Source organism: Oreochromis niloticus, linkage group LG7 (genome assembly GCF_001858045.2).
Source record: "Oreochromis niloticus isolate F11D_XX linkage group LG7, O_niloticus_UMD_NMBU, whole genome shotgun sequence".
In the NCBI taxonomy this organism is placed as follows: Eukaryota; Metazoa; Chordata; class Actinopteri; order Cichliformes; family Cichlidae; genus Oreochromis; species Oreochromis niloticus.
In genome coordinates, this window is record NC_031972.2 from 56,973,777 (window position 1) to 56,999,399 (window position 25,623).

General features: G+C 39.7%; 1 protein-coding gene across 6 annotated transcripts in view; it reads left to right on the forward strand.

Annotated features, from left to right (window-relative positions):
• The window catches only part of znf469 (zinc finger protein 469), a 190,204-nt gene that overhangs the window by 35,692 nt on the left and 128,889 nt on the right, over positions 1–25,623 (forward strand). For all 6 annotated transcript variants that reach the window (XR_001223946.3, XM_005470925.3, XM_019361490.2 and 3 more), the window contains one exon: positions 5,544–5,584. The gene's annotated coding sequence lies outside the window, so the exon portion shown is untranslated. The remainder of the gene's footprint in view (positions 1–5,543; positions 5,585–25,623) is intronic.

The following is a 25,623-nucleotide window of genomic DNA, read 5'->3' on the forward strand; positions in this document are numbered from 1 at the left end:
TACAGACAAATGAGAGAAGAAAGGCAATGATTGAGTAGAAAGATTGCAAAAGGGTCTGAAAATACCAGAATTAGAATTTACAAAGAAGCCCGCAGCCAAGAAACCAAGAACTACTAGTACCTTCTCAACATTCGTGAGTTCGGCTCTCATGTCAGCACTGCAAAATTGGTCGACACCAACAACCGAATTGAAGAAATGCCTTGGTGTTTGTGGTTCTCACTGTTTGTAATGGAAAATGACATCACAGAAAATGTAACCTTATGCAACCTTAATTCTTGTTTTTTGTTAACCCCAGTCTCCACTTGAAACATTTTCTGCTATTACCGTTCTGGTAAAGATTAACATTAACCAAGATAGTGAATCTATGTTGACTGAAATAACATTAATGCAACTTTTGTTGATGTATTATATACTTTTGACAGAGAACTGAATGACAAGATGTAAAAAGATGCCATGTTTTCCATAAAAAATGGGAGTGATATAACTTTGAAAGGGTTACTGTGTATTTCAGTTATGATATTACATTCCCTGTATTGCATACTTCAGCAAAGACACTAGTTATGTACACATAGCATTAATATTACTTGTCTTTTCACTTCTTAGTCAATGTTTCTGCGTGACGTGATTACCCTGATATTCACTCATATTCACCCACAATTCTCATCTTCAGTCTGAAGTTGTATCAACTCTATTTCCACTTAGGAGCGGATTCACTTTTTCTTATGAATCACTGAAGACCAGGCTGCATTATGCTCATGTAAACATACTGATTGTGCTGTGGTTTTAAAAGTAGAGCAGAGTGAAGGGAAACCAATTCAATTCAATTCAATTCAATTTTATTTATATAGCGCCAAATCACAACCAGCCCAGCATTTAGTGGCAAAAACTTCAGTGAATCAAAAACAAACAAGCACCTTGGACTGTTTTGAGGCCTCAGCATTAGTGTTTTGGCCACCACAGTGTTGGTGTCTTTAGAGCCAGAGGTGACCATATTTAGATGGGAGGAATAAAAGCAGGTAGGAGTGTCATGAGCCAAAGTTGGTGAGTAAGGTTTTGGACTCTAAAGCACAATCCAACAGCTGACAGTGTACCTTTCAACCTTTCCACAGTAGTCTCAAAGTAAGCAGCAATGGCTGGGGAAATAACTAGAATTTTTCAGGGCTCAGTTCAAGAAGCTGTTTTGTTGGGAGCGTAGAGGTCAGTAGAAACCAGAGCTATTGTGAGGTTGCATGGCAGGTGGGGAATTGACTGAGCAGGCTTCCCTGGAGAGATCGGACTGGCTGAGGGTTTTACGGCAGATAAAAGCTTCCTCATATTCCTTCACAGAGAATGTGGAACAGCTTGGAATCCCGGGGAAGACTTTCATAGGAGGCAGGTAGCACTCCAGTTTAGAAGAAGCTTCAAAGACAGAAAAGAAGAAGTATTATGCATATTTATTAGCATAAATAGTTAAACACACTGTGAGCTAAAGTGAGCCTGATTACCACACTCACTGAAGACAGTCTGGCATAGAGTTGTGGCTCATGATGGTCCTGAGAGTGCTCTACTACCAGGCAGAGCTGCCCAAACCAGTTGGAAGGCAACAAAACCATGACAATTTATCAGCCATGACAGGCAACCTTGGTTAACATAAACTATACATTTGCTAACTATGTAGAACTATGTTATTAGTATGAAATACTAGAATTTCTCTCACCAAAACTGAAGCATAGATGACTTGGCTGGTCAGAAAATCCCACGGCAGTTTTAATGGGAGTCTGTGGGGTGTGAATTGGAGCCAGAAGCATGTGGATAATGCACTTTCTGGCAGTGGCCACATGATTCACCACTCATTTTCATCCCTTCGAGGCTGTTCCTGTTTATCGGAAACTAGATGTTAGTACATGGTGTGTGTTTTAAATCTTCTCACATTATGACGCCTCTGAAACTGTCTAAGGAATTTCATGATCATACTGTACATACCATGTAAACAAAAAAGTTAGAGGGAAGTTTTCTCCTTCATGTTACGTCAGTCTCACACAAATGATGATTATATTGGAAAATGATTATTTGTTTCACAAAAACTAAGTGTGCAAAAGCAGTCTGTGAAAAAGTCGATCCTTACTGTTTCCATAGGAATCAAGAACATAAATTGATAATCAAGCGTACTTGATTAACTGATCATCAGCACATTTGACCACCTGTATAAAAGCACAAGTTTTTGCATTTCAGGTGTGTGTTAACTCAATGCCAAAGAGGAAAGACATCATCAGTGAAAATAAAAAAGCAGTTGTTTTCTCCTCATCTGTTGGGAAAGGTTTTAAGGTTATTTCCAAACAATTTGATATCCATCATCATGCAGAGAGAAAGATTATTCACAAGTGGAATATATTCAAGTCAACCATGAACTCCAAAATATTTTAGAGTCCAATGTAAGGCCATCTGTCTGACAGCTAAAGCTTGGCTGAAATTGGGTCATGCAACAGGATAATGATCACAGCAGCAAATCTGCAACGGGATGGCTGAAAGAAAAGAATCTAAAGGTGCTTCTAATGAAACTGAGGTGTGCTTAGTTTTTAACAGGACTACTTTTTGTTAAATAAATAATGGTGCTCAGTAATATGTCATGTATTTGTCACTGATTCTCTTTGGTTCCATTTACATCATTTGAAGACTAGATCATTTTTACCCCTCAGCCATAAAAGGCTGATTTTGACATTTTGGTCACCCCGCCGTGGGGGTGCCCAGGTGGGTGGGCAGGTGGCGTGGATACCCAAATTTGTGAACTTGATAACTCAAGAAAGATATCGCCTATGATTTTCAAACTAACACCATAAGAGTTTGAATTTCAGTGACCTTAACCTCAAGGTCAAGGTCAGAGGTCAAGTTTTATGGAAATCTTATGACTGAGAAGAATTCAAGAAGGAAGTTACATTGGATTTTCACATTTATATAATAGGTGTATCTACTAGGAGGCTAGGGGTAGCACTGGTGGCTCCCAGTATTTATTAATCACATCCTAAAAACATGAGAATTAACAGATGGTGTCCTTTATTTTTACCATAATATAGGCCATTATCTTGGTTCCTTTCAGAGATCATTAAAACCTTCCCAGAGTGCCAGTGAAATGAGAAATGTGCTGTTGATGGTGGCAGCCAGTTGCATGTAGAGCTAAAAGCTTGTTGACACATATGGTTTATTTCTCTGTGGCCATGGATTGTAAATCAATTTGCCCGTGTCATGCTTGTGTGGTATGCTCATTATCATTTATTTTTGTTTGCATCCCACTGCCGCGCATATCATGGAGATGCTTATCAGTGTGACACTGACTCATTCCTCTTAGCAACCTGTGGTTTATGTTAGTGAGAATGGCAGCACTGGTGTCAGGGTGTGGGTTGAGAAGCCAAGCAGAGAAGACTGGCTGGTGTGTGGATGTATGGTTGTGATAAAATTCTGAAACCGGGAGCACGGCACTTGTCCATTTTGGCAGGAGAAATGTGACACTGGAGAGGGAGAGTAGCAACAGCAGCGCAACAGCCAACCATTCTGCCAATCACGATGTCTCACTCACTCCTGGAAACAGGTCTTTTCCATTCTTTATTAGATCTGATTCATACGTTTTGCAACGTATTGAACAACACAGGTTCATAACATTGTGCATGCTTTGGCACCGGGAGGAAAGAGACGGCGCACTTAAGGGGGCTAACCAAATAAAAGTGCTGCAAACAGAATGAAGGCAGCAAAAAGGCTGTACCGACCTCATACTTTTATTACTGTGCCAGAAAACTGTCTCGATCCAACGAGAGACCATTTCTCATTCAATTACGTGTTCCATGTGTGCGTTCCAAAGCTTCATCCACAGCGGGCCGCGAGCAAGCCCAGTCTTTCACACACATCCTCATCTCCAACACTCAGTCCTGTTGCCTGTCAAAACAGGATTGCAAAGGGTTCTGCTGCATCTGTACAATGTACGTGTGATCAGTGTATTGAAAGTGTGTTTCTCAGAACATACAGTTAAGCACATGCCCGTTCTTTGGCCTCTCTGCATCTGACTACTCTGACTACTAACTACAGATTTCCCAACGCCGTAAATCAGTGGGATGTGTGCAGGTGTTTGTGGCACATATCCCAATTATTAAAGTTCTTTTATGCAATTGTAAAAAAAAAATGTACAAAGTTTGTCTGGAATAAGCAAAATTCAAGCACAGAAGTACATTAACAGCTAGCTTTAAAGTTCAGAATCACAGTAAATCTGGAATAAAAGGGTGTCACAGGTTTTGTGGCTCTAATTTACTTTATTTTTCTTAAGGGTATATGTAAGTGCAAGTAAACACATGTACCGTTGTGATCTGGAAAGCCAATTTGATTGTCATGGCATGCCTGCACCAAACAGCAATGTGTTTGGATACAGATGTCTGCCTGTAGACAGATTTACTATTGCAGTGGATTAACCAAATTGCAGTGGTGGAAATATATTCAGCCTTCTTTAGGCAATTTAATAACTAAGAATCATGGTAGTGTTAAACACAACTGTGAGGTTATAACACTTCTGACATTTGTTTTCCAAATAGTAAAAATCAGCTCAAGTCCAGTTAAGTCTGTAGCACACACCCAGGATCATACAAGCAAAGAGTCCTGCAGCAGAGGGACATCTCTGACATCCATATTACAGGATCATTCTTGGATTGAATAAAGAGTAAACTGTAACTGAGACAGCCCGAATTCACAGGAGAACTGTAGCAAGTTCTCCAGGATGGTCGGAATGACCTACTTGCTAACGATACTGTGCAAGTGCACTTAGGGAAACTAGTGATGCTGCAAAGCAGTAGCATCAAATATTACTTTGATTTTGCATTGTTTTTTTCTGTTCACTACAATTTGTTAGCCATTAATCACTAAATCAGAGCTAAAATTGTTTTTGACTGCATCACTTTACTAATGGGCAATAAAGCTCTTGCACTGGAGGAGTCAAAACTTGCTCTGAGGTGTTTGAAATTGTCGATGCTGCTGATTTACTTGTTTGTTTATAGCGTGTCTACGGCTACTGACTGTAAAGTAGATTGGCCCACAGGAGCAAGAGAGATTTACCCAGCTGATGCTTTTATTGCCAGACCTCTTCTGAATCTCTATAATTTACACATTAATATTGCACTTGGAAAAAATATATTAATCTTTGTTGCAAATATTCTGTGCACTTTGCACAGGTTAACACCTTTGGTCCGCCTGCACATGAAACTCCTTTTGAGACAAGAGATATGACATAGTTTGATCTAGGCAGGAAAATGAGCCCAGGAGGACTGAAGCTTTATCACTGTTATTAAAAGGAAACAAAAATGATACCACTGATTTTAACAGTCTTGTGTGTAGACCAGTATTCACAGTATTCTTCACAGTAAATCTCAGCTCATTGTGCATGTGTATCAGCAATGGATAAGGTAAATCGTACTTTATAGCTGCTGAAATCACTGCAGAGTTCTGTGAATGGCCTGAGGTTGACCTACTGTATTTTATTGGAAGTCGATGTCTACATCTGCATAACATATTTTCTTTTTTGTGTTCCCCAGGTTGCAGTTTTGATCTTTGCTGAAGACTCAAGACCACACAGGTAAATGAAATAAAGCAGATATAGACCTATACATGCATATTCAACCTCTTCCGTGATAAATTTGTCATTTCTTCAATCTCCTCCTGTCCACTTAACACAATGTGTTCGTTCAAACCTATTATTTTTTGGTGCTTATTTATTATTTATTTACATACATGCAAGGTGGCTTCACTTTGTTAGCTATAATACCTTATTTGCTTTCAAGAGCTTGCAGTATATTTGTGCATGGATAGAAACTTTTCCTGTCTGTGTGGTGCACAAATGATAAGTGAGCAGTCAGTGGTCTGGTTTTAGTGCAGCTCAATCAGGCCTGTAAACAGAGCAGGGCGTGCTGCAGCAGGCTAATAAAACAGAGACTGTCCCACTTTCTGCCACTTTGATCCACATTGCAGGCCCTGCTGGACTTCAGCTTTCTTCAGTGTCTCAGACCTCTTCACTGACCGCACCTATCCACTTCACCCTCAAAGCTAATTATGGTTATGCTCTACAAACTTTATTCATGTTTTCTGCAAGACAGAGCGAGACATTAACCAGAATAATATTGAGGTTTAATCTACTACTCATGGCTTGTGTGTTTTGATATGTGGCTGTTTGTGAGCATGCAGTGTGACTCAGGGCAGGCATGCTTGCCTAAGCGTGCGTGTATAGTGAAAGGTTCTTGTTTAGAAAAGTGAGTGAGCCCCGGAGGCTTGTCAATTCCCATGTCTTTGTATTAGAGCAGTGCCTAAGGCCTTTCTGCTTTCCTAGAAAATGGGCATGTGTGCAGGCAGGCCAGGTGAGGTGAGGTGCAGGCAACTGGTACTGCTGGACCTCTCTGTCCTGTAATGAGTCAGAAGAGATATCTGCAGAATAAGATAAATCAAAGTGAAAAGTTGCTTTTGGTTTGGTCTCCACTTTAACTGTGTGCAGTGTGATATATCCTCAAAGAGAAGTTAAATCTAGCAGAGAATATCAGGCACAGCCATAGTGTAATGATGGGAAGTAGAGAAGGAGAAACAGAGAAAAGAGGAAGAGAGAACAGAACAGACAGATAGAGAGAGGCTTAAGCACCTACTGATATGGAAGTTGCACTAAATCTGGCATGAAAGTTTTTGGCATTTGGACTGAGCCTGAGGAGAAGGATGTGAGGAGGATGTGAGGAGGGAGGGTAGGTGTAGGAGCAAGAGAGATGAGAAAGAGGTGGGGAGACAAGTCTGGGTCTGAGTGGAAACTTGAATGGAGTGGAAACTGGGCTGGAGGCCACTCAGCAGATCCACCTGAACCCTGCCAGAGCAATCAGCTATCAGAAGTTTAGAGAGGGAACCATTTACCCCCCCTAAGTAAATTCACTAGGGGTTTGTAGGGATTTGGCTTGCTTTTTGGGCTCTAATGGAGGGATATTTTGGTAAGTGAAGTCCTCTTGTTTTGAAGAGATGGTTCCAGAGCCTGTCTGCTTTTTAGTGGGATCACAGCAGACACCCTAGGAACCACCGCCAGGTGAAGCGATTCCGCTATCTACTTCCAGCTGTGTAAACACACACACAAACACACACACACACGCAAACCCTCCCACCCAGGCACAGTCAGAGACATGTCCTGTCAGTTCTAATAAAATGCTTGCTGGCTCCCATAGAGGGAAACGCTCATAATCCCATTTTCTTTCAATGAAAAACAAAGCAGATTCTTTTGCTTTTGATAAAGTGTTTGGCCTTGTTAAAAACAATGAGTTGAAAGATGCAAACAAATTTAACAAGACCTAGTGGTGTCTGTTCTCAAGCTGGGAATGTTCAAGGGAGCGTGACATTGTCCTTCCCCTCTCTCTTTTTCTCTCTTTCTTCGATATTTAATTTTATTTAGTGTTTCCTGTAAACGTTAATTTGTTTTCTGGGCTGTTTTCCTCCCCTCTGGGCTTTCAACCTTGTTTGCGGTTGATGAGGTGATATAGAAAACTCGCATCTTTCTTGTTTTTTTTCTTTCTTGAAATAATGGCACCAATGTGTATCCCTGGGAAGTGTATGCATCTGTTTGGGATGTTTGCTCTCGGTGATTGTAGGATTCTGTTTTACTTGGTCAGTATGACCTTTTGCACAGGTTTGTGCAATGGGGGAAGGAGGAAGCAGTGGCTAGGCAGTAGCTTTGCTGTTAAAGGCATTTAGATTTTAGAGCTCCATTGTTTATGTAACTAAGAGAAAGTCAAGACTCCCTTATGGCCCTTTTGAAAAGCAGATGCCGGAGATTTTTGCTGCTACATTTTATGGCTTATTTGCTACCAAGGAGATTCTGAGATATCTTAGGGGAGCACGTCTTTTCTCACATTTCTTCTGTCAGGCTAGAGCTGTGGAAGTCCTGAGTCTAAGGAGGGGTTTTAGCTGTTAGTCTGGCAATACTTATGCACACTTTATTTTGTTATATGCTTTTAATATCATATTCTGTCCAACAACTCCACCTTTTGTGAAATGTTTTTACCCTTTATCACCCTCACCTCTAAGATGGTTGATGCATAAAGGCCCTTTCCTCAGATTCAAACCTCCAACCGATTAAACATTCAAACACTAAAACATTCTCCAAACAGATTTTCCAGGACCGATGGTGATTGCTTCAATAAGTCATTTAGTTTCCTATTCAGCCTTGAGGATTTATTTTTCATTGAACAAGGAAAATATTCTTCTTGGTTGAGATAGTTCCATGGGCTAGAACCAATCACCACTCTAATATTAGTGGTACACCTACAAACATACACACACGCACAATCCATCACTGACAGCACTCTTGGTCTCTCAGCTGCCATGTTGATCCTCTGGAGCACAGTAGAAATGGTCATAAGCTCAGAGGAGCCATTGTATTGACAGAACTTTCATAACCACATAGTGTTACATAAGGTCCATGTCACAGATCTTCCACAGTGTGTGAGCATATTTTGTGTGTTATGTGCTCAGCCATGTGTTACATTTTAGCTGGAAGGTGCGATGTTTTAAATTATGACTAATCCACCATGCCTTGGAGCTACATAAAGAAGGTCCAACTGAAGATGTCTGTCTAACAGAATCCTATGCCAGAAAAGCCAAAGTAGTCTGAATAAGACCACAGTTATCCAGTTGTGTGTTTTTCCTGATGTGTGCCTAAAGTGTGACTAACCCTGTGGTGTTAAGGTTTGTTTTCTGCAGCCTGGGTAAGCTTTCATCAATAAGGAGACAGACATTTTTGCATTTGTGGAGAAATTATTCCTAAGAGAAACTGGTTTGCACAATGGCATAATCTTTGGAAAACAAAACAATTTTCTTGAATACCATCACGTCTAAATGCACAAACAATTACAAACGCTCTGCACTGGAGAGGTCACGGGAACACATTTGTCTCCACAACATGGTCTAAGAGAATTTGATTTAGTTTTCCCTCTAGATGCTGCGTATTATGTGGTGGAAAATGACATTTCATTTTCTAGAAAACTTCATCGCTATTCAGTGTTGATGAATTCTGACTTCAGTGTTATTGTGGTACCCACAATCCTTTGTCAGGAGTGTGCATTTTGGACTGCAAAAGTCCACGTGTTTGCCGAGAGCCCTGTGTTATTGAAACTCCTGCCTCATCTGTTTGCTCAGCTGGATGACTCAGAGGTCTGCTGGGGTTCAGTCAGCTGCTACCCCTCTGGATGTGCCACCAAGCTTTCAAACTTTCACTACTGTTGCGGCGTCTGCTCGGTCCACATATGTGAATTACTGTTGAGGTTTGTGTGAATATAAATGGGTTACGTTATACAAAGATCACTTTCATCTGTTTTATGTATGGCAGCAGAGAGACCTAATATGCTGCACAGCACATGATATAGCTTAGTGTTAATGTGGTGTTGATACGTATGTGCATATTTATAGACTAGCGTTCTGACTTGTAGGGTTTTATGTTGGGCAGGGTACGGATTGGTGTTGAGCCAAATGTTTCTGTAACACTACTGAAAGCTGGCATTTGTCTGATGTTTTCCTTGTATAGTTTGAGTTTGTGCTCCAGATTTATATAAAAAGTTTGAGACTATTCGTTGGATTTGCATTCAGCATTCAATCAAAGTCAAATATTAAAATAAACAGCTGATGCTGATACGTTACAAAGTAGTTCAACAAATGAATTGGTTGACAGATACATAATTTGTTACCCAGACTTAATGAGAGTAAATAATTTCTTCAAATCTCTTCAAAGACTCTGTTAATTCTAAATATTCTGGGAAATGTCAAATAATACTAATCCATAGTTTTATGAACTTGTTAGTTGTGCACTGTATGCATAAGGCACAGGTGTTTCTGTTTAAATATGCAGCACACACAATGTATGCACATGATTTTAAAAGTGAACAAGTTATGTGTGATTTTTCCCTGTTGTTATCCAAAAGTGTGTTTGATTTGACTGCTTACACCTCCTCCGATGGCATTCGGGACTTCCACAGTGATCGATTGGCTAAGTGGCCCACTACATTAGCATTGTGAAAGGCAGCTGAGTGATATATTGTGCGTGTAAAAGTAAAGGGCGTTAAGTGGAATACAAGCCAACACCAGTAAAGGCCGCAGTATATCTGGCAAGACGTGTCTTTTCTGCAGCATATCCATCCTTAGTCTAAGTTGAAGTATGTGTGTGTTTGCGTGAGTGTGCATAGTCCCAATTCCCCAAGCGGGGTCTTACCTTACAGGGCAACCCCATGACCTGATTTATGTTTAGATTTTATTCCTTCTGTTATGCTGGATGCTTTTAACAGGAACTGTAAACCATTAAATCACCCAGTGAAGTGCATGTCATATGAGGCTTTTATTATAGGTCATACATTGAAAGCTGTACATTATCCCCCATGCTTTGAATGGCTTAAGGAGGGATTCTCAAAGAGAGAACCAAGCATGAACTGATGCATGTGCTTATTCATTTAAGTTTGTTTGTTTTAGAGCACACATATCCAACTATAAGAGTGTGAAATAGGGAAAAAGTGGTAGCTTAATTAGGAGAGATAGTCCGTTGCCTCGGTAATAGAGACTAATGTGGAATTAGGCAAGCATGCATTTGTCTGGAATGCTTCAGCAGCAGCAATCAGCATGGAAAACACAATGATATGGAATTTCCCTGTCAAGCTTTCATTCATGTTCTTTTACACTGATTCTAATGTGGAAAAATGTGGAAGGGAAGCTTACTTGGGGAATATGAGGATTTAGACCTGGAAAATTATCAAACTTATCAAATATGATTGTTTTATAATGAGTTCACATGAACCTTAATATCCTCAGCATTTTTAGGACATGCTAAATGCTTTCCATTGCATACACAAAATAACCCACACACTGTTTCACAACTAAATTCAGTAGAAGCCCCAAAACTTTCATAAAACAACAATGAAAGTGTAATGTATGTGTAATGTTTCCATTGTGCTTTCCTGTGTTGATATTAAATAAGCACTTATATCACACACACACACACACACACACACACACACACACACACACACACACACACACACCTTCATATATGAAGTTACTTTTGCACAATGCTTAGTCTTTTGCACAACTCACTGTCATCCCTATTGCACTGACGTGTCTGTATCATTCTGGGTTTTTGGGGGGGGGGGGTGGAATTTTTGCACACTTGCACTTTATGTAGTCCTGGTTTGAAAGTTTACATAAAGAAGCCTTGTTATGGCATTCACTTCAGTGGTTCTCAAAGTAGGATCCAGGTACACCTAGGGATGTCTCAGTTCTTGCTTGTAGTTCTTGTGTTCCTTAACCTGCACATCTACTGCAGCTTTCTTTAGCATTAAGATATAAAATTGTAACCAGAGTTCCCTAAACGCAACCATAGCCTCAGTCACGATGGCCTGCTGCTAGCTAAACTGGAAATCAAATCACACATCAACAAAAGTTAAGTACTAAGACAAACATAAGACTATAAAATTAACACCTTAAACTTGAATATGAAGAGCCCCGTGAGTCTTTGCTCTTGCCACCCCCTGCCTTTTTTGCTACATTATCTCTGTGACATGAATTGTGGCACAATGATCGTTTCATGTTGAGTTTTTCGTTTCCAGTATTGAATAGAGCCAAAATTTTTGTCGGAAAATAAAATTTGATTAATTGACCAGCCCTGTGCTGTATAGTCAAATGAGTATGTGTACAAGATGGGGATTGCCTCTGCTTTCACTTAAACAGCAGTCACTGATCATTTCCTTGGCTAAGTGAGTGAAGGCTGAAGCATTGGGAGAAGAAGAAAAATGAAAGGTCTATTTGTGTTTTTCTATGAATCAGGGTTCTGGAGGGAACTTGTACACGTCCATTTACCCCTCCTGGACTGACCCTTCTGACTCTGAACTGTATCCTCCTTCATTGGGGCACTTTCACTGGTCAGCCACTATGTGGCCCCATGCTGGAACTTACTGGACGGCTTTATAAATGGACGTCTTTTCTCCAGCTTTCCATAACTTTCATGATTTTCATATCTGCTTCCTCTTCTTTCTGTCATTTTGCTTCCTCTGCTTTATCCCACCCTAGTTTTACTACCCATTGCTTCATCACCCTCTTCTCCACCCTCTGCCTTTTTGTGGGAAATACTCATACAGGATTGGGCCATCTATCAAACGGGCCATTAAAAAGAAATACAGAGACAGAGTGCACCTCTAACAGTAAAGCAATGAATCACTTAGTTTCTCATTACCGTGGGTTATTGTCAATAGAACTGTGGAAAAAGAAAATGTTATATGGACAACAGTCCAATGCTGTGAATGAACTCTTTATGCATACATTATTAAAGCAGCTCATAAATGCCTATGTGTTTTATTACTTTATTTTCCTAGGGTGTTGTCAATTTAGTTTGATCAAACAACGTGTCTGATTGATATTTGGATGTAGATTACACTTTTAGACAGCAAAAATGCTGCCAGGTACACATGCAGTAAAACATTTAACATGTAGATCATACACCTTGAGCAATAAAAAGCCACATGTACTATAGTAAAAATTAAAACCATTATATTATTGAGTTTTACACAGCTTACATAAAACAGCTACACCATCCAAAAGCCTTTGACAGCTGAGCAGCACTCAAGCTCAAGCCATTTATAAACCTATAGTGATGAATCTTTGATTGATAAATTTGGGAAACACCTTTGCCACAGCTATAGTATTATTATTATTATTATTAGTAGTAGTATTAGTATTACAGAAGAATACAGGTTCGAATTCCCTATCTGGCCACCTTTAGATTTTGCATGTTCTCTCCGGGTACTCCAGCTTTCCCCGAATGGATGTCTGTCTATGACAAATTAGCAACCTGTCCAGTGTGTACCCTGCTTTTCACCTCATGGCAGCTCGAGATGGATAACAGTTTGTTCAGTGACCTCTCCACCACGGCTTCAGGTGTGTCCACTTTGCAGCCAATCAGAGACCCAGACTTCCTGATAAATTTACTCATTCTGTTGGTGTCATCAGCTATGCTGCTCTCCCAGGATACCGCAACAAAGGTCACTGCATTTGCACAACAGAGTGATAAGACATATCTCCAAAACACGAAACAGAGCCTGCTCAACTCTGTGTGTTCCAGTTCAGCCTGTTGTTGATGGGGATGCCCAGGTACTTGCAATCCTCCATCATATCAACATATACCCTGACCCAAGAAAGATTTAGGCCATGCAGCTATCCTCAGTGGTCATCAACCATCTCACTGGACTTATTCATATTCAGAAGCAGATGATTTTTCCATCTACTTTAAGGTAATTCAGCCACTGCTGAATTACCTTAAACACACTAAAGAAATCAAAGAAGGTGCACATCACCATGCAGCCTACTGTCTACATGGGAATAGTGTCTGCAGCTTGTAGGTGATTATATCACCTGCTCCCAGTTTTTGTTGATATGTGAATTCTAGGAGTTCAAGATATTTTTTTTAACCTACGGCCTCTGATGGGCCGAGATTCAGTTTTTTAGCAACCTTATCATAAGTAATGTGAAGGCAACTAGTCATTAGCTGTTAAGCTCTGATGGTGTCAACTTCTTTGATACAGGAAACTGACAGGATGTTTTCCTCAACACCGATATCTTCTCCTGCATCCATCTTGAGCTGTAGATGTGACACAGGCATAGACACAGACAATTAACTAGTGTCTAGCAGAATTTCCATACAGCAGGCCAAAACAATTAGAATACTGTTCAAAAGTTAGTAATGTTCTGTAAAATCACCAGTAATAACTTTAAAAGCACTAAAATGCTGGATTAGCAGGCATGCTACAGTGGAGTGCGTGATGTCACGCAGTCCCTCTGCATCAGCTGATGGTCGAATGCAAACCGTAACAACAATAACAGAGCAGAATTCCCTTGGAAAGTAACATGGATCCGATACAACAGTTATTCGACATGTCCAGGATTGCGCTGCTTTTGGTTCAAAGCAAAGTCTGTGCAGCCTGAGTGCAGTCAAGTTTCCAAAAAGCACATAACACTCTAACACCATACGCACATTATTTTTGTGACTATAGTATTTATTTTGTTTTGATCTTATTCAGTGCTCCAAGCATGTGCATCTTAATGTTCTAAAATCTTGTATTCCATGTCCTGATAGCTGAAATGGACAGTTTATATTTCCTCCTCCTAGCTCTTTCCCTCGCTCCAGCTCTGCAGCTCCATCAGCTCCATCAGCTCCATAGGTTTTCCGAGGGTAACAGGAGTTGTTCCATTCTGTAGCACTGGTGTATTTAGTGGCATCAGTTGGTCCTGTGTGTAAACAATGCATTGGCAAAAAGAAAAGGGTGTATAGAGTAAAAAAGTTATTAGTGATTTATAATATTTGAGTATTGTAAGTGATGAGGACAGGAGTAAAACACAATAAATCACTGCCAGTTTTATCCCTATCCATTTCCTGCACCTAGATCTTGCTTATGACATTGATATGACTTGAACTGTTATGTCAATATAATAATATAACAAAAGAGATTTATTTCCTTCCTTTTACTTTTTACTCATCTCACTTTTTACTTCTGCCATGTTGACTGAAATTGAATAGCAATGGAAAACAAACAGTGCTGGTGCGGATGGGAATCTGTCTTTGGGGATTAAAGTGTTACGTTTTTGCTCCAAGTGTCACTACACTGACTGCTTCAGTGCATAATGCCTTGATTGATTGATTGATTGATTGATTGATTGATTGATTGATTGATTGATTGATTTGATGTATCCTATATTTAAAGTGACAGTAATTTCTTTATAACCCCATACTGGGCTCAGACCTTTCAGGATATAACTGTTCTGCAGTTTGCACCCATACTCATCTGTGTCATAACTGAATGCACATGGTTTTAAGATTTGTAGCTTGGACTTCCCAATATATTTATCTCTGATGTTCGTTACAAAAAGCTTTCTAAATTTGATTAGAAATAATAGAAAAAGAAACACGGTCCACTGGTGTTTGCTTACATTTCCATGGGTACATTTCTAATTTGGAATTATTTCAGACAAATAGAAGTTTAAACAAACAGGGCTTGAATTGTTGCCACAGCTAACTAGCATCATACTTTTATACTCAGAATTACAGAAAGTAAAAAAAACAAAACAAAAGAAAGAATAATTTCTGGAGCAAGGGCAATCACCTTTAACCATTCCTGACATTTTAGCTAGGTCTCAGATGCTTATGCTTTACTTCAAACTGGGTGACCTCAAGCACCGTTCCACTTGTGGATCACTGTAGATTATGCTTTTTGCTTCGAGATTTAAACACAAGCACCAGCCAATCAAATGTAATTTATACAACTGTTCCAGGGCAGTTACTAGCCAATCAGATTGCATGAAAACTGTCATTGCTGTGATGCTAGTGAAATTCCACAATGCAGTTGGTTAGTGTTGCTATGGCAATAACCCCTATGAATGATAACTTCCTCAGAATATCATTCAGTCAGTATTTGTGATGTTTGTCGCCACGTGTTTGATATCACATCACATGATTTGTGCTTTATGCTTTAACTGTGAATATTACATACATACTTTTCTGGGTGCCACCACTGGAAGTTGTGTAGTGCTTTGTTTTTGTTCTCGCTGATGGTTGCATTCACAGACCTATTGAATGAGGTGCAAGTTTTTACACATGATATTTTATTGTATCAAGCTACTAGAAATTGTGGCATTTTTACAATCACTACTACAGTGTTTGCCAAGGTCAGAACAATAAGGATTATGACATTATGACTGATGTTGTTCTTAATGTAATGACGTCATTACTCAGTGGTCACAAGGGATCTGTCTTCTTGGAGTACTAAGATGGGTGGAACACTTTGTAAATAGTACATCACTGCCCTGTTTCATTGCAGTACTGTTTGGGGAAAGTCCAACTATTGAGCTGATAAGAAGTGGTCTATCTTTGATTGTATTATCTTGTTTGGGCTCTTGTGTGGGACCTGCAGTCTTTGTTAACTTGAGCTCTTTTTTAGTTTCCACTTCCATCCTTTGTTGGCCAGTTATTCTTTTGCATGCGCATTGTCAAAAACAGAGGTCTAGATGTTTATGTCACATTTTGTCTGGATCCCATTGGCACATTTCAGTGTTTTCGGTTTCTCTGCCACAGCAAAACCACCCAGTGGCCTTCTACAGCTCTTCCTCTACTGTAGGTATGGAAGGACTGATGTTAGTAATTTAATTGCTGGATCCTGTCCTGTAAGCCCATATGGTTTCACTGGGATAGATCATGACTATTAATCGTGCTCCGTTGCCTGTGAAAAATGAATGTGAAACTATTGTGTTACAACAGGGTCTGGTGGGTAAAATGTCTTAAACACTTTGTTTGAATGACAGTGTCAACAGGTGGTATTCTGGATGTTGTTGTGGAGAAATACTAACAGAATTTCTTCATGTCCTACCAAAGCAAAGCTTGAATTGCACTTGTTTTACTTGCAGACAGCCACTATTTACAGTAAGTGTGGTCACCATTTTAATCACAACTAATATCCATCTGTACCTGATTCCAGTATGCCTCTCAGACTTTCTGTGAACAAAACTGGAATTCTGTTATAGATCCTTGGTTCTGGCACTCTGGTATTTCATTGGCTCAGATGACCCATTTGCTTTACTGTGATTGGTCCACAGTCTAAGAAGCATGACTTAAAGCTTCCCAAGAGCCATTACCCGTTCCTCTGCTTGGTTGTCAGGGCCCTGTGCATGTTCTGTGTGACTGTATTAGTTTAAAGACATGCCATCAACCTCACTCCTTTCATTCACATGTGAATTTTGTTACTGATTCTGCTTCTGACTAAAAGCATTGGCTTTTGGTACTTTTGGGAACGAATGGCAAATCAGTTTCAGGATTTAAGTCTCCCATTTGAGACTATCTCATCTATTTCGTGACCAAAGAAGTTTGTAATAAGCCAAAGTAAAGCCACATCAGTGATGTCTTGTTACCTCATTTCTCCTCCACAGCTCTTTACGTCCAACCTTATTGTGGGGTTGACCTGCCACATTTCCCAACATTGTGTGTTTAGATAACTTGACCATTTTTTGTGCTTCTTTTGAATAGTTTCCACAGGACAAACACGTGATTAAAAACAGCAGGAAGAAACAGTTTGGTTTCTGCGATTTGATTGGATATTAGTACATAATCGAAGGCTTGATCACTCACCCATATGGAATACCTGTTTTCCTTTACATGCTCACAAGTGTTTCAAATGTTACACATTTACTGCTCATCGTTTGCCTCCTGCAGACGTTCTTATTGCAGGGCTTGCTGACTACTGTATAGAGGTTGGAAACGTCTTTAAAGTCTCTTTCCCCTGAGGTCATGCTTTTAGGTTGTGAGAAGTAGCAGTCCCTCTTCCTAGCAGAGCCGTAGTACACACTAACTGTAGTGAGGTCACCACAGTAAAACAACACAGAAAGTTTCCTAAGGTCGTAAAGGCTGGCCGCTGAGTGTTTGGAGCTGTAGGGGAATACGTCCTGGATAATTGGTGGGATAATTTCCATAGCGGCAGCTGAGGTCAGGCATGGGCCTCCTTCCCCACTGTCCACAAAGCACACATACAGTCAGAGCCCCTCATTTGTCCTTCCTCCCATCACCATAAAATTCTCTTTAATATAGTTTTTTCTTTGCTTTCTCGGTTTGCCTCAACTTTTGGCCATACATACTGTCCTTGGTCCCCTTGTCCTAAAAAGACTCTTAACCGTACCCTAATGATCGCTATATTCACAGAAGGTAATCTACTGATACAGAAAGCAATTTTTAAAAAGCTAAATGCAGAAAGTTAGGCAGGAAGACAGGAAGCCTGACAGATGTAGAGACGCTGTGGTAATGTACTATAAATCATTGTTGTACCTTTAAGTATGCCTAAAAACTGATCAGAAAGAATAGCCAATGATTGGATAGTCAAAATTTGCAAAAGAAGCTTTGATGTTATCATGTGGTTATGCAACTAATGGCGTTATGCTTTTCTCTGAGGCTGCACAATGCACTTTCCAGGATGACAAGTTTCTTAAGTAAATAAGAGTCATTTGTGTTGATTAACAGTAATCATCGCTATTGTTCTGAATATCAGTCTGGGAAAAGGGAATCAGTGATTGTTTTCTCAGTTAGAAGTAACTGATGTAATCACAACTAGGCTTCATTTTTGTTTCTGTTTTTCTTTTTCCATCAGTGTCTGAGGGAAATACTTGGCGCTCTGTTGTTTTTGTCATTTATCTTTATTTCCTCGTATTAGAAACTTTTCCCTGGCATTTTTCTGTCTTCCCCACCTTCCTTTGTTCTTAAATCAGCAGCCTCGATCTCTACTGTCCACCTGTGTTATGCACTGCAGGGTGGATCTCTGTTATCATCATCTCTTTTTATTTATCACCTTTCTAGTTGTGCTAGTCATTCAGTGTCAGCTCCAACTTTCTCCGTCTGGACCAGCCAGCACAGCGTGTTGGAGACTTGCTCAGTGGGTGGGAGGCAGTTGCATGCGAGGCACACTCTGGGCCGCGTGCTGTGGGCTTTGCTCCCCTTTAAACCTCTGTAGCGTCTCTCTTCACTCACTCCATTTTTCTTTTTTCCTCCCCTTTTTCTCCGAGTTCCTGCGGTGAGGGAAAATCTTACGGTGTGGTTTATTTATTCTGGTTTGGTGTTGGTTCTCACATGTCCTTGGCAGGATTTCATACCTCCATGACAGTAGCCTGGATTGTGAGAGATTATCATGTGCACATGGGTGTCCCTCTCACTGTTTGCATTAATGCCTCTGCAATAGTACTTGCCTAGAGGATAGAAAACTTATGGGTATTCATTTATGTGTGCAATACAACCTTTCATTGTTAATGTTGGAGCCAAGTGTTTGACTGCCAGTGCATTTCCTTGCCACGGTGCTTTGGTCTCCAGCATCTAGAGACTCATCTTTCCTCCCTCTCCCTCATGTGTCTGTCTGTCTTGTTTATGTTCCTCCTCAGAGAGAAACCACGATGACCTTGTAGGAACGAGTGCAAGGTCTACATTTCAACTGGTGATTTGGGGGAATGAATGAGGGGGATTAAAATAAGGGGAGGGCTTGGGGAAAGGAGGTGGTTAAGTGAAAGGCGGATTGGGAGCTAAGCTCTTTCCATTTGACTCTTTCCACTAATCCCAAATTGCAGCCACTGGAAGACGGTGACCTCTTCCTAACATATGTTTACAATTAGTCTAGCTGTGGTGAGAGCCTGTTTTCACCAGGAGAGAATGATAAGACTAAGGAGCAACTGGTCCTTATTTGCGTAACCAGTTAGCTGGGAACGCATCATCTGATTTTTATCACGCTTTTTTTCTGGTGAGCAACATATCATTTGAGACTATTATTTAATATAGAATATTTATTGTCGTGATTGTAGATGCACTGGAGGCCTCTGAGGACAAACCAAGATGAAGAACAGTTTTCAGTTGAGATAAACTTAAATGTATTATTGGTAAATAGAAGTGGTTGAGTCTTTACTCTTCTTTCCAGCCACAGCTGCAGATTTGATATCCCATTTCATGTCCACAAATATGCACTGTTGTTAATTAAAGGCCAAGCAATTTGTTGCTAGGGTCAGCAAAAGCCTTGACATGTGGGCCGGTTCTGAAGCTGATGACGTTCTCGTTGCCCTTTGCTCCTATTGTTGCTAACAAGGAATAAATCTGAGGATTTATGCTTTTCCTGCTGCTATTCTCTAACATTTTCCTTTCTCCTATATTGTTTTTTTTCTTCTGTTTCTGCTTCTTTGCTGCCTCTTTGAGCTCTGTGACTTTTGCTGCAAGCAGGAGAAAGTTGCAGGGGACCCAGGGCGCGTTGACATCCAGCTTCCATTGTGATGTATGAGATGGATAGAGAGGGGGAGAGAGATACGAACTCCCTTCCAGTGTTTGGGAGGCACATAAAACATACTACAGAAGGGCCATAAAAAGAGCCAACATTAGTGTCCAAATTTAAAACATGTCCCAGGTCTCAGCTGTCGCTCGCAATAGGATTTCTTGCCCCCCACCCAACACCCCTTCTCTTCTCCAGAGCTTTGGCAGGGAGAAAGAATAGCACAACAAAGGAGAGGGGAACTGGCAGGCTGCACGTTCCCAACATACAGACTTTATTAGTCTGAAACATCAGCGTTGTTTTTTTCCCCCCGACGGTTAAAGATTGAACAGCATCATGAATAAGTGCAGAGAATATAAGATTCAGGGGGTGACAGACAATGAAAAAGCAAAGAGGAGAATGTGATTACTTTATTGCATAAATCTGGTATCTTATAAAGGGTTGGCTTTTGCAAATTGCAAATACACAAATGCTGCATTGAAACTCAGCTCAGCTATTATGTATTCATGCTGATGTTTTTGGTTAAACCAATTGGGTTTTTGAGGCATCTATCTCTGAGATTTCAGCTGCCCCCAAGCACCACTGAATTTGAATTTCATTTGTGGTTCTCAGACTTTAACAAAATGACTTTGAAAACCTCAACAGCAACTCTCATTTCACTTCTCTTGTTTCTGAAACAAAACCACATTTGTTTTTATCTAATTTAACGTGATCGATCGATCGCAGATGTTCTAAACGGCGGACAAAGATCAACATTATTCGTTCGTCTTTTAATTTGACTTTTGACATGGTAAACCTGCATTCAGTGTTCCACGGGACACACAGGCGTGAAGATTAGTGAAAATAGGCCTCTGTACACCTAGAGGCCTATTTTATCCATTAAAAGTAAAGCTATGTTAATAATTGACAAGTCTAATCAAAAATAGTCTTTTACAACGAGTCTGATTGTTGCAGATTAAAACAAAAACACTTGCCAGCTTTAGTGTATATGGCCAGAGACTGGGTGAACTGGCCATACTGTAGGCATGACATGAGTATGGTGACTCTCTTATTTTCACATGATTGTAATCTGTGGTGGTTTCCTGCATGCCCAGGTATATATATGTTGTGTGTTCCTGTAAATGAAAGCATGTGTTAATAGAGGACCTTTGTAGCATTGCCACCAAGCTCAACATTCAACACCTCGAGCGTGGTACATTTAAATTGCATTCCTGATCATCAAACCCCACATTCAGTCTTGCTCTATCCTGTGAAAGAGCCATATAGACACTCAAAGGCCAGCAGTGCAGGGAGCTTCAAGTAGCAATCCAAATACACAGTAGTATTCTCAAACACCATGGGGCTGCCAAATACAACACTCGTATTTATTTATGTATTTATCTGGATTTCCTGTATACTTGTGGAGATGCTGGACGTAGTGGGATTTGCTATCTGAAGCCCATTTGACAAACTTTGGCAAACACTGGCCAGGCTCTGCCATCTTGCATAATAGCACTGGGTTATTTTTCCTTGGGGCTCATATAATGATGCTGCTGTCCCCGTCCCTGAGACATCTATATCCTCACACTTCTACAAGGTTGCTGTGCCTGACAGGTTCCCTCTGCTGCTTCCCCCAGAAATGTCGCATAAAATGTGTGAATATATAGTTACTTCATGCACAACTGTCTACATTACAGTGGTGTGTGGAGTGGTTAAGTTTCCTTCATGGTATTCCTCTTCACAGAGGAAATATAATTAGGTAATCAATTTGTTTACTGTAGTTCATCAAACCGAGAACTTTAAAGACGCAGTTCTTGACTGGAGGACAAAACAATATTAGCAGTGTAATGATGTAAAACTGCAACACAGATTTTGATTGTAATTAAAAAAAACTTAGGCGCCACGTTCTTGGCAAGGCTCCGGGTCAACATTTTCTGTGTCTGAGTTCTTGTATCGCAAGTACTCCAGTACTCGGTAATCTTAACAACTGTTGCATGTGTGCCATAGTCACTACAGATTTGATTGAAGTGGCGTGAGAATTATTAAGAAGATGAATGAAATTTAAAATAGTCATGTCAGTGATTGATGCTTGCTTTCAGGATTCTCTGCCATAAGGGTTCCTTTTGTATTTTTTTTTCCCAGTTTTTGTTTGTACTTGTTTGGTGAGGGTTAGGCAACAGATTTAGGAAAATATCACAGATTGTCTGGCATAAAGCCTTGCAGCCACACTTCTCCCATGTCCTTCGGCCATTCATACGGTAAACTATAATCTCATTGGTGATTGAAAGTAATAGCATAACTCATCTTTTTAAACTTGCTTTTGGTTGATTTTTGTTTTTATGTTTTTAGCTTCTGTGAAGCACTTTCTGATTTTATCTTGAAAGGTGCTATATAAATAAAATTTTTAGCATTTCTTTGAGGTATGTTTGCCGTTTAGTGCTGATTAGGAAATCTTTGCAATGCACCTATATAAGATGCGTGTTGCAGATATTGTAACTGCAAAATTTTCATTTTCAGCATATTAGTTTGCTAAAGTTAACATTTATCTCAAAGCACTATAAGTACAGTATCGCAGTGTTATAACTCGCTGGCTTCGCTGTATCCGTGGATACACTGCAGCAGACTTTCTGAGGAATCAAACACTGTGAAACCAAACACATTAGTGATTCCTCCCTCTAGTACCGGTAAGCTATGCCAAATAACAAGGCACAATACTAACTACAGCCCTGAAACTGGCACAGCTAAATAGACAGGCTGCCAGTACAAATATTATTCTCACCTGTGCTTTTTCTGCGATGATATGTAAGAATGTTTCCTGTCAGAAAAGCCTAAAAATAAACATGGAGCAGCGATACTAATATGCAAATTCTTCTTCTATTAAAACACATATACTTGTTGTCACATACCCTCATAATTTTTATTTGGCAGTTGTATGAATTAAATTGAGCAATAAATGATTTTTGATTATGTTTTTCTTTTTTTTAAATAACATTTTTGAGTTGAGTTTTAAACATGTGAAAGCTTTTCGCTTTCATTTATACACAGAGCCGTTTAATGAACTTTCAGAGGTCACTGTCGTCCCTCTTGGTTTGAAATTCCCAGTATAATCACTTGATTGGCAAACATGCTCTCTTTAAAAGTTAAGCTTCATAGACTTAATATTTATTGGGATCTACTGCAGATTTAAACTGAGATGTCTAAATGAAGAAGGTCTGGTGACTGTCATCTAGCATAGGAAGCCAAAAGTATTTGTTAGTACTACTATGTTAATATGTTTTCTTTCCTTGTGTGCATTAAAGATGATGGAAATAGAGTACATTTTCACTTAAATTAGCTATATTTGTAACATTCAGACCTTTAAATGCTGTTATTCTGACAGTGCTTTCTCAGTGACCTTGTGATGCACATCAGCAGCTTTGTCAGTACAGACCCATGCTGTCTTTTTGGATCTTTGTCTTGCATATCTCAACCAAATATTGTCTCACTGATGCTGGCAGAACACTGTGGAGTGTTGGACAGATGCTTGGAGGGTAAAAAAAAAAACCCATTTTATTTTCATAGAAATGAAAATCTGATTTTTATAAATTTAACAAAAGTCAGATTTTGTCAAAAAGCTCTTACAAACCAGCATTTTTCAAAACTGGAAAGTAAACATTGACCAATTAGAAAGCTGGAACTGGAAGTGCATTTACCCATGGTTGCAGCTTTTGTGCCAGGTGTGTTTTACTACAGCAAATATGCTGCTGGAGTAATTTTGACATCATTAGCTGAGTAACCTTCTGCACAGCCAAAACAGACAGCAAGATGGAATGCACAAGGCAACAGTGTGGTAGCAAAACCTTGTGCCGAGAATCCTCCTAAGCCTGCAGTTGCTTTCAGGTATTTAACACAGCTGAGTGAAAATATCTAAATAAACATTTTGACACATCGGAGATTCTGCTGTGACTTAAATGCCTTGAAGAATGGTAAGTGTGAGGAATGCAAATAGAGTCATTATTATAGATTCATAAAGTCCTTATGCCAAAATCCACTTCATACCATGCTGCTTTTTTGTTTTCAGTTCATCCAGTTGAGGATTATAGGGGAGCAAGAAGCTATCCCAGCTGTGAGTCCCTTACTAAGAGACAGGTTACTGGTTTGATTTTAGCCAAAAACGCAAATCCCCTTCGGGGTTGGATGAGCAAGAACATCCAGTGTAATGCTCTACCAAATCGAACATGCACTGTTACGTGCTGTGACAACTCCTTATGAAAAGGAAGTAGCTGAAAGTAGCTTTCACTAGTACTGTAACTCAAAGTGTCAATCCTGTATGAACGGATTTAGAAACATTACAAACTGCACAGTATATTTAGCCTTCAGCAGCTTTCTTGGAATTTTTTATTTTTCCTATTAATTAAATCTGATTCTGCAACTGCACAAACCATAGGCTACTTACTCAAACAGTTTCTGAGAAACTGCTGCCTGGCAAAATTTAGTCTGCATTTAATGTAACTACACAGTCATTCTCACTCTTCATACACTATTTGTCAGTAGCAAACATAACTAACTGTAACTCTTTCTCCACTCACAATTAATGATCGGTCACGTCTCGGTTTATTTTTTTTCCTCTGGGTGGTGCCTTCATGCAGTGATTTGTGTTTTTTTTTTTAACACAGCCTCAGCTGAAACACTGTTTAGCCTTTTATACACTACTACCACATCATAGCAATGCATCTAATGAATAGCACAAAATTTGAATTGAATTTGGACCACTGCCTCTTGGGTCTTCTGGGGACTCTTGACGTGATTCGAGCATGTGTCAAGTTTCTAAAATGTTCATTTTCAGGTCTTTGCTGTGAAGAAACTGCTTTTTCTTTTTCAGTTGGTGTCTGTGTGTCTCTTTAAAGTTGATGTAAAATGTTACTGTTTTTGTTTTATTAGCTATATCGGTTATTCTGATAAAATTTGTCCAAACTACTCTTTGACGGTATATGTAAGCCTTGTATATCTACATTTTACAGTAACATTTGGCCAAACCGCCTATTGCTTTCAATGGCTTTAGAGCATAATCTGCATCCTTACTCACCCCCCAGGTCTCTCAGGTCAGCTGACAAGCTGCTCCTGGAGGTACCCAGGTCCAAGAGGAAGCTCAGAGGGGACAGGGCCTTCTCTATTGCTGCTCCTAATCTGTGGAACAATCTGCCCCAGCACATTAGAGAGGCCCCTTCACTGTCCACTTTTAAAACACATCTTAAAACCCATTTTTACTCCTTGGCATATGACACAGTCTGACCCAATTTTATTGTTTTTATTGTTTTGATCTAATGTGCTGATTTTATTGTTTTAAATGTAATTCTCATCATCATTTTTTTATACTATTTTATTATTGTCTGTGCTATTTGTGCTAATTTTATTTATTTTAATGTCATTTTAATAATCATTTTTATATATATATTTATTTATTTTTATATTATTATTTTTCTTATTTTTTAACATGTTCAATGTATCACTTTGGCATGTCAAGTGTACAGCACTTTGTGTTCAGCTGGGGGCTGATCTGAAAGTGCTATATAAATAAATTGCTTGCTTGCTTGCTTGCATAATTGTTTGGCATTACTTATGCCAGCAAGAAGAAAGAAATATAGAGTTTTTAAATGTTGGAAATCCTCTGATCCACTGCTTACAGTGGCTTGCAAAAGTATTCGGCCCCCTTGAACTTTCCCACATTTTGTCACATTACAGCCACAAACATGAATCAATTTTATTGGAATTCCACGTGAAAGACCAATACAAAGTGGTGTACACGTGAGAAGTGGAACGAAAATCATACATGATT